The following is an 11,374-nucleotide window of genomic DNA, read 5'->3' as shown; positions in this document are numbered from 1 at the left end:
ATGGCAGCTGGCCATCGGGATCCTGTGCGGTACCCAGAGGGTGTGGCACAGGGAGGCACGCGAGGCATGGGCGCATGGACGGCGCCCAACACGTTCAGCTGCCATGAGGACGTTGTGCGGCCAGACTCTGCTCCACCCTGGACACGTTCTGAGAGCAATAAAAGCTGAGCACGTTCCCCCAGTGGCTGTCTGTGCCTGGTCCATCCTGGGAGAAAGACGTGTGCAGGCAAGGCCCATGCCGGCAGGCAGAGCTGGAGAGCCCCTGTGCTCCTTCTTCTCCATGCCAAGCAGCGCCCACGCCTTGGGCCTCTGCCCGTGCCTCTGGCGCTCCAGCTGCTGACCAGCTGGGGCCTCTGCTGCCCTTGCTCCCAGGGCCTGTTATTTGAGTCATTGAGTTATTGAGAACATAATATTCAAAATTATATGTTCCTTTATCATTAGCAGTGCATTACAAAGCCACAGAAATTGTGATTATTTTTTTTTAACGTTTATCAGTGCTTCTGGAATTGTTGGGAAGCACTCAACTATTCTGGCTCGGCACCATCATTTCAGTATGTATTTTCTCTCATGTTCATATAGTATTCTTTTGCTTCTAGCTTCAGCCCTAGAAAAAGTGAATTAATTTCGGTCTCCCCGGAGCCAACTGAGAGGCTTTCTTAGCTAACCAACCTTCCAACCAGTAAAGACAAGTGACTCCTCGTAAAGAATTACAAGTAAAGTTTCAACTTAACACGCCCATTCCAAGATATTACAGTAGAAACCCTCTTGTATCACCCACACTCGCACAGCCCTTAACATTCAAGAAGTGGCACTGTCGTCTTTGTCATGCATGCATTCAAGTTTTGGAGCTATCGAATACTAATGCAAATGATAGAAATCACAGAGGAGGGGGAAGGGGGGGGAAGGAAATGGGAAGGCTATTAATAGCTTTCTTCCAGGTGCCAGAGCATTTCATTCCATTAGTTTCAGCAGGACTTTTGAAAATCTAGTGCTTTAAAAAAAGGCAATAAAATATTTAGTGGTGATTGAAAGCTTGTCTACCTCTATATGGACACATAGATTCCTAATCTGTTCCTAAACTCAGTCTTTTTGAAGTAGAACATACACCTTTTGTAAATTTATGCAAAGAAAAAATGCCTTATAGAAAAAAAAAAGAAAGTAAGAACACATAAAATCATTTTGATTATATTTCTGGCCGTGCTGTGGACTGAATGCATGAGCTATTGTAAAGTCTATAAAATCAATTTTCAAACCTTTGGCATGAGGATACACAGCACCAGTTGAAGACAACAAAAGTTACGTTTAAAAATTCTGAATCCTTGGCTTTTTTACTCTTAAGAGCTGACACAGTTCAGCAATGTCATAGGAAAGCTTTAAAGTAAACCAATCATAAGTTGCAAAGAAATATGCAGCCCAGATTATGTTACATCACTACTAATTTAATCACAAAATTAATTACCGCAACAAGTGAAATAAACATCATCTCAGAAGTATTGATGAGGGAAGAAAGGAATAAAGGTATCAAAATAATCATTGTGCTTCGGTGACTATACTTGTCTAGTGCTTGGATACTACAAGAGTATTTTGGCAAACTATTGTTTACCCACTTTTCCTTCCACCACGTTGCATTCTTCCAAGAATAACACACACGGATCTGGCTACACTTACCCTGTATCATTGGCATAGGGGTCCGGGAGGAGCCCTGACAGCAAATGCATTCAGTGAATTCTAAACTCAGCATCGGAACAGCACGTGCTGCTTATCTCATGTTGATGCCAGTATCTAGAAGAGGGGGAAATGAAGGGCAAAAATACTGGCTTTTTACAAGACACTTCTCTGACATCAAGGTGTACATTCGGAGTCAGCGGGAACAAAGCTAGTCCTGAGCAGTGATGAGAGAGAAAAAAGAAACGGTGGGAGAAAGTAAGAAAGCACAGGACGACTTTTGGACATAAGCTAATTGCAGAAGTTAAATAGGTTAAAACTCCTGGTTTATTATTACAAAAATAGTACTGTACACCATTGGGGGTGTGTGGGTGTGTGTAAAAGAAATCACTCAGTAAGCCTGCCGAGCACAAGCTGCAACAACTGTAAATACCAACTCTAAGTAAATATTGGTTTCATAATTGTTGGTACTAAGTTGGCAGCGTTCAGAAGTTTGTTAACCCATGGCAGGCACAGCCTGGCTGACAGCACGACAACCTGAAATGTCAGAAGCCAGTGTGCTACATAGTCCTGCAATTATACCTCCCAGTGGTTTCCTCATTTCCATAAATCGATGCAATTCCTCTGCGTTCAGTTTGAGTTCTAAAGAAATTCTGAAGTGAAAATTTGAAAATTTCTTTAATCCTCTCCACAGCTGAAACAATGGATTTGCTCACCACCCTCCTTTTTTGGTTGTCATTATCACCCTGTATGCTAGACAGTTGCCGATAGTTATGGAATTACTTCTCCTTGTTTATGTAACTCCTACTTGGGTCATTCATTCAGCTCAGCTTCAGCTGTCTCATTAATGTAATTTCTGATGAGCCTTCTTCATGTGAACGTGTTCTACTGATGGCCACTCAAGCAGAATATAAAAATAAAATTAGTCTTACTTCATATGTATTTATATAAATTCATTTATTACTAAACTTCAAAGAGTTCTATTCTCAGCATTAGGGACTGCTGACTTTAATTAATTAAGGTTGATTCATTAATTGTTTACTAGTGTCTCTTTCTTCCCTGAATCCAGGGACTGAAAAGGCCATCCATGTAAACAGTAACCTTGCATAACCATCCTGATCAAAATGACACCCTTAAAATGTAAGGAATATGGTCTCTATTTACTCTGTGCTGCTAGTTCTGCAAGGATGATCTCAAAGAAGAAGCTTCCAGAGAGAAAGTCAGACTTCCAGACCTCCCTGATCACTCTACCACTTGCAGAGGGGCTGAAAGGAAGTTTCCTTCAGACGTCTGAGTCAATTGTCACATTATCAAAGGCAAGATGTATGTCTCGTTCCCACTTTTCCACCCAAAAATGTTCACTTTCTTGTTTTCCTTCATCCAAAACCAAGAGTGTTGTGGAACAGAATGTACAACATCAGCTGTTCTTGGACTGAAAGCGTAAATCAGAAAAGCTGCTCTAAAGTTAATCTGAATTCAATTGATAAATATTTTAACAAAAGTATTTTTGACTTGAAGTAAAAAGGGAACATTTCAAATACTGATTATTGCAGTCTCTACAAAAGAAGGTTTGAGACACCATAATATTTTACATTAGGACATTCTTTTAAAATCATGTCTTTCATTCATAACAGAACTTTTTTGAAAACTTTGAAAAGGAAATTGAAAGGAAAAAATAGTTACATTGAGTAGTTAAAAGTATTTTAAAGAATGAGTTGACACTACACATCTCGGTTCAGGTGTAAGGACGGAACTGTTCTGGCTAATCCTGAAACTATCTTTTTCCTTCCATTATTTTTCAATTCTGCCATCAAACTGAACGCATTCCTTTCTTCCTCTTCTACTGCATTGTGCTGTTCCGCTTTTCCAAACTGCAGCAGGGGGAGCTACCAAGAGAATATCTATTTGAGTAAGCTGTTAGACAAAGGAAGGAAGGCAGCAAGAAACAAAGAAGTAATCACTCTCCTGACATCGGTGGCCCCCAAAATGAAATAATAGCATGGACACAACAGAAGTACATTCCGTTATACCTGCCTGGGGATTTCTGATACTTATTTCAAATCAACGTTTTTTAAAGTTATTAATTATATCCCTCTCAGATAACGATGGGAACGTCACACCTAAACAAAACTTTTAAATCTGCCTTGACTCTGTTGTATCTAAACATGGGAGCAGATGCCCTTTATTTCATTCATCAGATGTTTCTGGTCAGGAAGCAAGTGGTTCCACCACATTTCTCATGGAGATCTCCTGTACAGAAAGGTTTCAAGAGGCTTGGTCTATCTTCAATGCACTGAAATGACTGGGCACACATGGGAGAGCCGATTTGCACACGTACGCATTCAGAAATTATTTTCAGAAAGAGTAACAGAATATTTGAAAGGAAACCTGGGCATTGGCAGCATTGCTTATGAGGAATCACACCTCTAGAAGGATTTGTTAAGAGTCATCCAGAATGACGTTCAAGACGCCAGCTAATTAGAACCCACTGATGAGCCATCATACCAAGAGCAAAACAAGTAAAGGACTGCCTGAAAGAAGCAATGGAGCGGTTAGTGGTCCTGACACACAACAAAGCTTCCACGCGTCAGGGCCGCTGAAGAACAGCAAACGTTACTGCTCACTGTAGCTGTAACCTTTGTGTGACTCCAAGAAACCCATGGCTACTGGTTCACAATAACGCTTAAGCATGGCAAAAGAACTTATCGACACCAATGTGATGTAGATAAGCAGACACTTCTTTATTGACGGCCGGGTGCGTGAGCGAGTCCTCTCACGATCAACGCACGCCAGGTCTCAAAATTAGACACCATATATAGAACTTATTCATACATATTCATTAAGTATTCAGGCACAACCATGATATTTCCCGTAAATCATTAACATGTTCTCCTCCTATATCCGATTCTGCGCAGTAGAGCTTAGAAAGGTCTAGAAATGGGTCTGGGGTACGATTTGGGTAGGTGGTGTATGAGTCGGTGGTCGCGATCTCCCCCTGCCGGAATTACCTTTTACTAAAGTTCACGATTTCTTGGCAGGCATCTACAAGCTGTTCCAGTTGACTCTCCCCAGTTCCCATTAATCTCGTATTCTGACATTTCAATACACCTCTGCATACAGAAGACTGGTCAAATACAAAGGAACCTTTCAGCCCTAGAGTTATTACCTATGTTTTAACAAGAGTTCCAGACCCTTCTTCTAGCCTTGATACAGGACGTACAAAAGATCTCATAGCAGCTTTTACTGTGCAACTATAAGTTTCATTAAAAATATTTCTTATCCTTCTATTTTTCAATTTGATAAAATGATTTTATAAAATCAATTAATCAATCAAATAAAGTCAATCAATCTTAACTTATTAACAAATCGATAACATTTCCCCCCTTTGAAAGTGTTGAAAATCCACATTATTCACATATCTTTTTGTTTCAACATATTTTGGTGATGGATCATGTCTTGATAAAATAGTTGGTACTTCTCTCATAATCATACGATTGACTGCAATTCTATTGGTAAACTGTTTCTTGAAACATGCGTATACTAGCATGCTCATCAAAAAGACAATTAATAACAGAAACAAAGTTTTAATTATAGATTGTATCCAAGAGCTCAAATTCCATCCCAGTTTGTTAAAAATTTTCCCAAGCCAATCTTCTGACATATCCTTTTGAATTGTTTCAGTTTCTTTTTCAATTTTTCCCAATAGGTCTAGATCATGTTCCACATCCTGAGTGACATTTGGAATGTGGATACAACAGTGGTCCAGTTTATCCTTGAGATATCCACACACTCCATGTTCTTTAAGTAGGAGCGTATCTAGTGCCATTCTATTTGTAAAGTCATTCTGGAGGTCGCCTGTAATTATATATTCAATTCCTTAAACCCCTTTTCGTTAACGTTTGCTAGTTTTTCCACTTGACCAGTTAACTGATAGAGCCATGCTCTGTTTCTATATGAAGCTATAGGATTTAAAAGTGATTCAAGTGTCCAACCAGTTTTCACTCCTATAAATGGTTCATTCCAAATATCATCATTTATCTCAGATCTCTTTATTCGATTCAATTCTAAATTCTCTAAGGATCCTTTAAATGGTGATTTCTTTCAAATTGGACACAATGTTGGCATGCCTAAAGTAATTTGTTTCACCTTACCATCTAATGGTAAATGTGTGGTCCAGGTTCCATCACTTAATGCCCAAACTAAATGTCTTGGACTTCAAATAGTAGTTTTACTACAACTAAGCAAAGTTCCTTTCCTAACTGTAAAAGTGCTGGTTAAATTGAGAGTGTTCTTAAGACCTCGACAAAAACAACCATATTTTAAAACAGCAGCCAAAGGAGGGATTCTTTGAATTATTAAGTCTACATTGTTACAATCATACACTTTTTCACATTTCCACCATGGCACTATTTTATTCTCTTTTTCTCCTAATGAAGTTGATCTGTCATTGACCCAGGGTAATACTGAAAAAACTTTTCCATCCCAGGTAAAACACCAAGAAGTTCTTGCCATATACTGAAAACGAGAAAATATGGACATAGACCATATAAAGTCCCATTGTTCTACTAATTGGGTACCTTGGCCAGTTTCGTTACACTTCCATTCCACGACACTTTTGCTCACATTGATTTTAAATTGTTCATCATAAGAACACCACCCCACAGTCTTAAATCTCCCTATTTTGGTAAAAACATGATTTAACAATTTTTCACAATCCGCCAGACTACCTGGAGTTTTCCACTGTTTTCTAGTGACTTTCACTTGCTCATACCATTGAGTCACTGGCCTCTGTTCACAACAATTGGTTTCATTTTTATGTTCCAGGTTAGTCAAATTCATAGTTAAAATTCCCCATGGAATAGATTCACCTACTGCCCTCGGTATTGGCAAACAAGCAGTGATCTGCGTGACATTTTATAAATTGGCAAATTCTTTAATCAATCCTAACATCAAATTTTCCTCAGCCATTTGTTTGGGAATGTCAATCACTTGTTCTGTTTCTATTTGTCTTTTGTTCCTCTCCACCAAGCCAGCCCATGATCTCACCAACATTACCCACCAAAAGAAAATCCAAAAACCAATCATAACCTGATATGAAAAATTAGACATGTTCCAAAGTCAATTTTTAAGTCTCTGGGTCACGTTTCACAATCTTCCACGGAGTAGATGCTTTCTTCACGGTGCTTTCTTCACTCGAGTATAATGTATCCAAGCATCTGATTCTGCAATTTTGATAGCTGTAAAAGTGGTTCGCAGTATCTGGAAGGGTCCTCTCCAGTGCTCCTGCAAAGGTTCGGAGGTCCAAGTCTTCACATAGACATAGTCTCCCGGCTGGAAATCATGCACTGAATTTTCCAGGGATATAGGTCTATTCCAAATTACTACACTCCAAATCACAGCCAAAGTTTTCCTTAGAAAAAGCAAATAGTTATACACATCTTGTTTTCCTTTTACATGTATGTTTAGATTTGGTTCTAGAGACTCATATGGTTTTCCATATAATAATTCATAAGGACTGACTGAGGTTCCACTCTTTGGCTGTACCCTGATTCATAATAATGCCAATGGAAGTGCCCGAGGCCACTTTAGACTGGTTTCTTGACAAATTTTACTTATTTGTCGTTTCAAAGTTTGATTCATCCTCTCCACTTTTCCACTAAATGGTGGTCTCCAAGACGCATGCAAATCCCAATTAATACCCAATACTTTGCTAACACTTTGGACTACTTCAGCAACAAAGTGTGGACCTCTGTCAGAGGAAATTCCAATAGGAACTCCAAATCTCGGAATTATTTCTTGTAATAACCACTTCACAACCTCTTTTTGCTTGTGTGGTGCGACAGGGCAGGGCTTCTGGCCATCCTGTAAAAGTATCAACCCCTACCAGGATGTACCGGTACCCATTTTGTCTAGGTAACTCTGAAAAATCTACTTGCCAATAATCTCCAGGTTCTGTACCAGATTTCAGACTACCCATTTGAACCTGGATCACTGGATTATTTTTCAAATATACTTCACACTTTGCAGTTACCATTTTAGCTATTCCCAACATCTTATCTGATATTACTTGCTTTCGTAAAAATGTTACTAAGGCTTCTGCCCCCCAATGACATTCTTGGTGTCTCGTTTGAATTATCTCTCTCATCACAAGAGCTGGAATTACTACCTGTCCGTTAGGAGTTATCCACCATCCAGCTAAGTTTTTCTTAGCATTTAATAACTGACCCAATTTGTCATCTTCCTCTGAATATCTCTGTTTTTCCCTAGGAAGGGTTACTGTTTTAGAAGGAATTATTGCCATCTGCAATGCTTGTTTCTTTGCTACCTTTTTTTCTTTTTTCTTTTTTCTTTTTTTTTTTCTGTTCTATCAGCTAAATTATTCCCAGCTATTATTTTTGTATTCCCAATCTGGTGTGCCTTACAGTGCATGATTGCTACTTGATCTGGCTTTTGAACTGCTTGTAATAATCGTAAGATTTGTTTAATCCTTGAGAGGACAATAACCCCCTCTCTTTCCACAAAGCTCCATGGACATGCACTACCCCAAAGGCATATTTCGAATCAGTCCAGATATTTACTCTCTTGTCTTTGCTTAATTCTAAGGCTCGAATTAAAGCGATGAGTTCCGCCTTTTGGGCTGATGAGGTACTCGCCAATGCTCCTGCTTCTATAGCTGTAGTCTCTGTTGTTACCGCATATCCGGCGTATCGGACTCCTTGTTCCATAAAGCTGCTTCCGTCAGTATACAGTTCCCAATCTGGTCTCTCCAATGGCACATCCTTCAGATCTTCACGACTGGAATAAACATACTTGATGGTAGCCAAGCAGTCATGTTCCAGTCGTCCTTCTTCCTGTATGGAACTTAAAAACACTGCAGGATTTACCAGGTTAGTTGTCTTTAGAATCACATCATCCTGTTCAGTCAATACCACCTGGTATTTCATCATTCGGCTGGGGGACAGCCAATGTCCCCCCTTCTGTTCTAGGACAGTTATCACCATGTGTGGGACATAGACTGTTATTGTTCTTCCCACAGTCAATTTCCGAGCTTCTTGTATGAGCATCACTGTTGCTGTCACTGCTCGAAGGCAGTTTGGCCACCCTTTGCTCACTGTGTCCAGTTGTTTAGAGAGATATCCGACTGGTCGCTTCCAGCTTCCTGTCCTCTGGGTTAACACGCCCAGTGCCAGGTGTTGTCTTTCATGTACAAACAGCTGGAAATCTTTGGTTAGATCCGGCAGTCCCAAGGCAGGTGCAGACATTAAGGCACGTTTCAACTCTACAAAAGCCTTTTCTTGTTGTGGGTCCTATACGAAGGGAGAGTTCTTTTGGGCCTCGTACAGCGGCTTAGCTATTAGCCCATAGCTCATGATCCAAAGGGACAACACCCAGTCATTCCCAGAAATGCTCTGAGTTCATGAATATTTCTCGGCTCAGGTATACCACAAATAGCTTCTTTGCGATCTTTTCCTAATTGTCGTTGTCCTTTTAAAATCTCAAAGCCGAGGTATATCACAGTCTGGCAGGCTACTTGGGCTTTCTTCCTGGATACCTTGTACCCATTTAGTCCCAGGAAATTCAAAAGGTCAACAGTCACCTGTATACAAATAAATCTTTCTTCTGTAGCAATCAATATGTCATCCACATATTGTAATAATAAATGTCCAGGTCTTGGTTTGTCCTGTTTCCAGATTTCAAATTCCTTTGCTAAATGATTTCCAAAAATAGTTGGACTGTTTTTAAATCCTTGGGGTAATCTAGTCCATGTCAGCTGCATCTTTCGGTTTGAGGATTTTCCCATTCAAAAGCAAACAGTTTTCTGGTTTCCTTTTCCAAAGGTATACAAAAGAAAGCAGCTTTTAAATCAAGCACTGTAAACCACTGATAAGTCTCCCTCAATGCTGTTAACAGTGTATAAGGGTTTGCTACTACAGGATAAATATCCTTAACTATTTGATTTACTGCTCTCAAGTCTTGTACCGGTCTATATTCACCCGAAGATTTTCTGACTGGTAAAATAGGAGTATTATACTCAGATTCACATTCTTCCAAAATTTTATACTCCAAAAATTTATCAATCAATTTCTTCAATTCCTGTCTCACTTCCGGTTTGATTGGATATTGTTTAATTCTCACTGGTCCTGCGCCTTCCTTCAAATCTATTTTAACCGGTTCTGCTAGTTTCGATTTGCCAGGAATATCTGTCTCCCATACAGTAGGGATCACTGCCAAATCCACCTCCGGTGGAATTTCTTGTTCCTTTACCTTTTCTTGTATTATCAAAACTTCTCCCGTTTTTGACTCGGGTATCTTCAAAAAGAATTCTCCTTCATCAAAAACAATTTGTGCATTTAATTTAGATAACAAATCTCTTCCTAAAAAGGGTATCGGGCATTCTGGTACATACAAAAATTCATGTGTAATTATCTTATTTCCAAATTTCAAATCCAGGGGTTGCAGGAATGGCCTGGTTTTGTTCCAGTTTTTCCTTTACAGGTATTTAATAAAAAAATGTCGCTCCTGTATCCACTCCCAACCTCACAATTTAAACAACATTTTTTTCCACTTTCTTATTATCAGAAGTTATAGTCATTACCAAATTATCTCTAATAGTTAGTTTACATTCATCCTGCCAATCCTGTCTTTGTCTTAAGTAAAAAAACAAATCCACACCTGGCATTTTATTCCATTTCCCTTCTCTTTTACAATACAGCATTAACTGCAAAATAGTGTTATAATTCAGTGTCCCATTCGTGGGCCACTTTTCCTGATCATCCAATATATACAAAGGCCACCAATTATTACAATACTCAATCATCTGGCTCTTTTGCAGATCATCCTGTAAATTTCCCCAATGTGCCAATAAACATCCCAACAAAGAATTTTTCGGGATTTTGTCATTTGCAGCAAGATTACCCATGCTTTTACTTTTAAACAACCGAGTTAACTTAGTTGCCGTGGTGTAATTACTCACAGTACAATACACAATCATTCAACTCTGTCACTCCGATCCGCGGATCCACACTCCACACTCGCTTTCGTTCTCAATTACACGTCTCACCCTTACAGCCACACTCACACTTTCCCACAGTTACTTTAAACAAACATATAACACAGTATTATACCTCTTAATTTTCTTCTTAATACACAAACTCACAAAACAACAAAGAACACCAAAAACTTCTAACTTCTTGTTAGAGGCACAGCCTTAGAGAACACTATAGCATATAGTTTCTCTTGTCTACACTTTTGTCCAACCCTGCAATAGCTTTCGCATATGTCTTACGGGCAGACGCCTAGGCTTCCACTTCCACAAGGATCCTTTTAGTCCAACCCTGCAATAGCTTTCGCTTATGTCTTACGGGCAGACTCCTAGTCCTACCCTGCGCAGCTCTTTCACCGTGTCTGACAGGCAGACTTACTCAGTGGGACTCCAACCCACCGGTGGGACTCCATCCCACTCTTTCCCATACACTTATTATAGTGGGACTCCTGCCCACTTCCTCTAGTGCACTTACTTACTACAATTAAAAAAAGAAGTGTCTTACCCAAAAATCCAGGGAACATCGCGAAGAGCCTTACGGATCGGGGATCGATGGGTATCCCCGAGAAATCCTCGGTGCCGGCTGGAACCGATCAGGTCCCCGACTCCTCCGGTCTCCTTCAGCGAGGTCCCATCTGGGTCGCCAAAACTGTTACCGCAATCTCG

This window comes from Falco naumanni (assembly GCF_017639655.2).
Source record: "Falco naumanni isolate bFalNau1 chromosome 3 unlocalized genomic scaffold, bFalNau1.pat SUPER_3_unloc_1, whole genome shotgun sequence".
NCBI classification, from domain to species: domain Eukaryota; kingdom Metazoa; phylum Chordata; class Aves; order Falconiformes; family Falconidae; genus Falco; species Falco naumanni.
Note: the sequence above shows the minus strand (reverse complement) of the source record.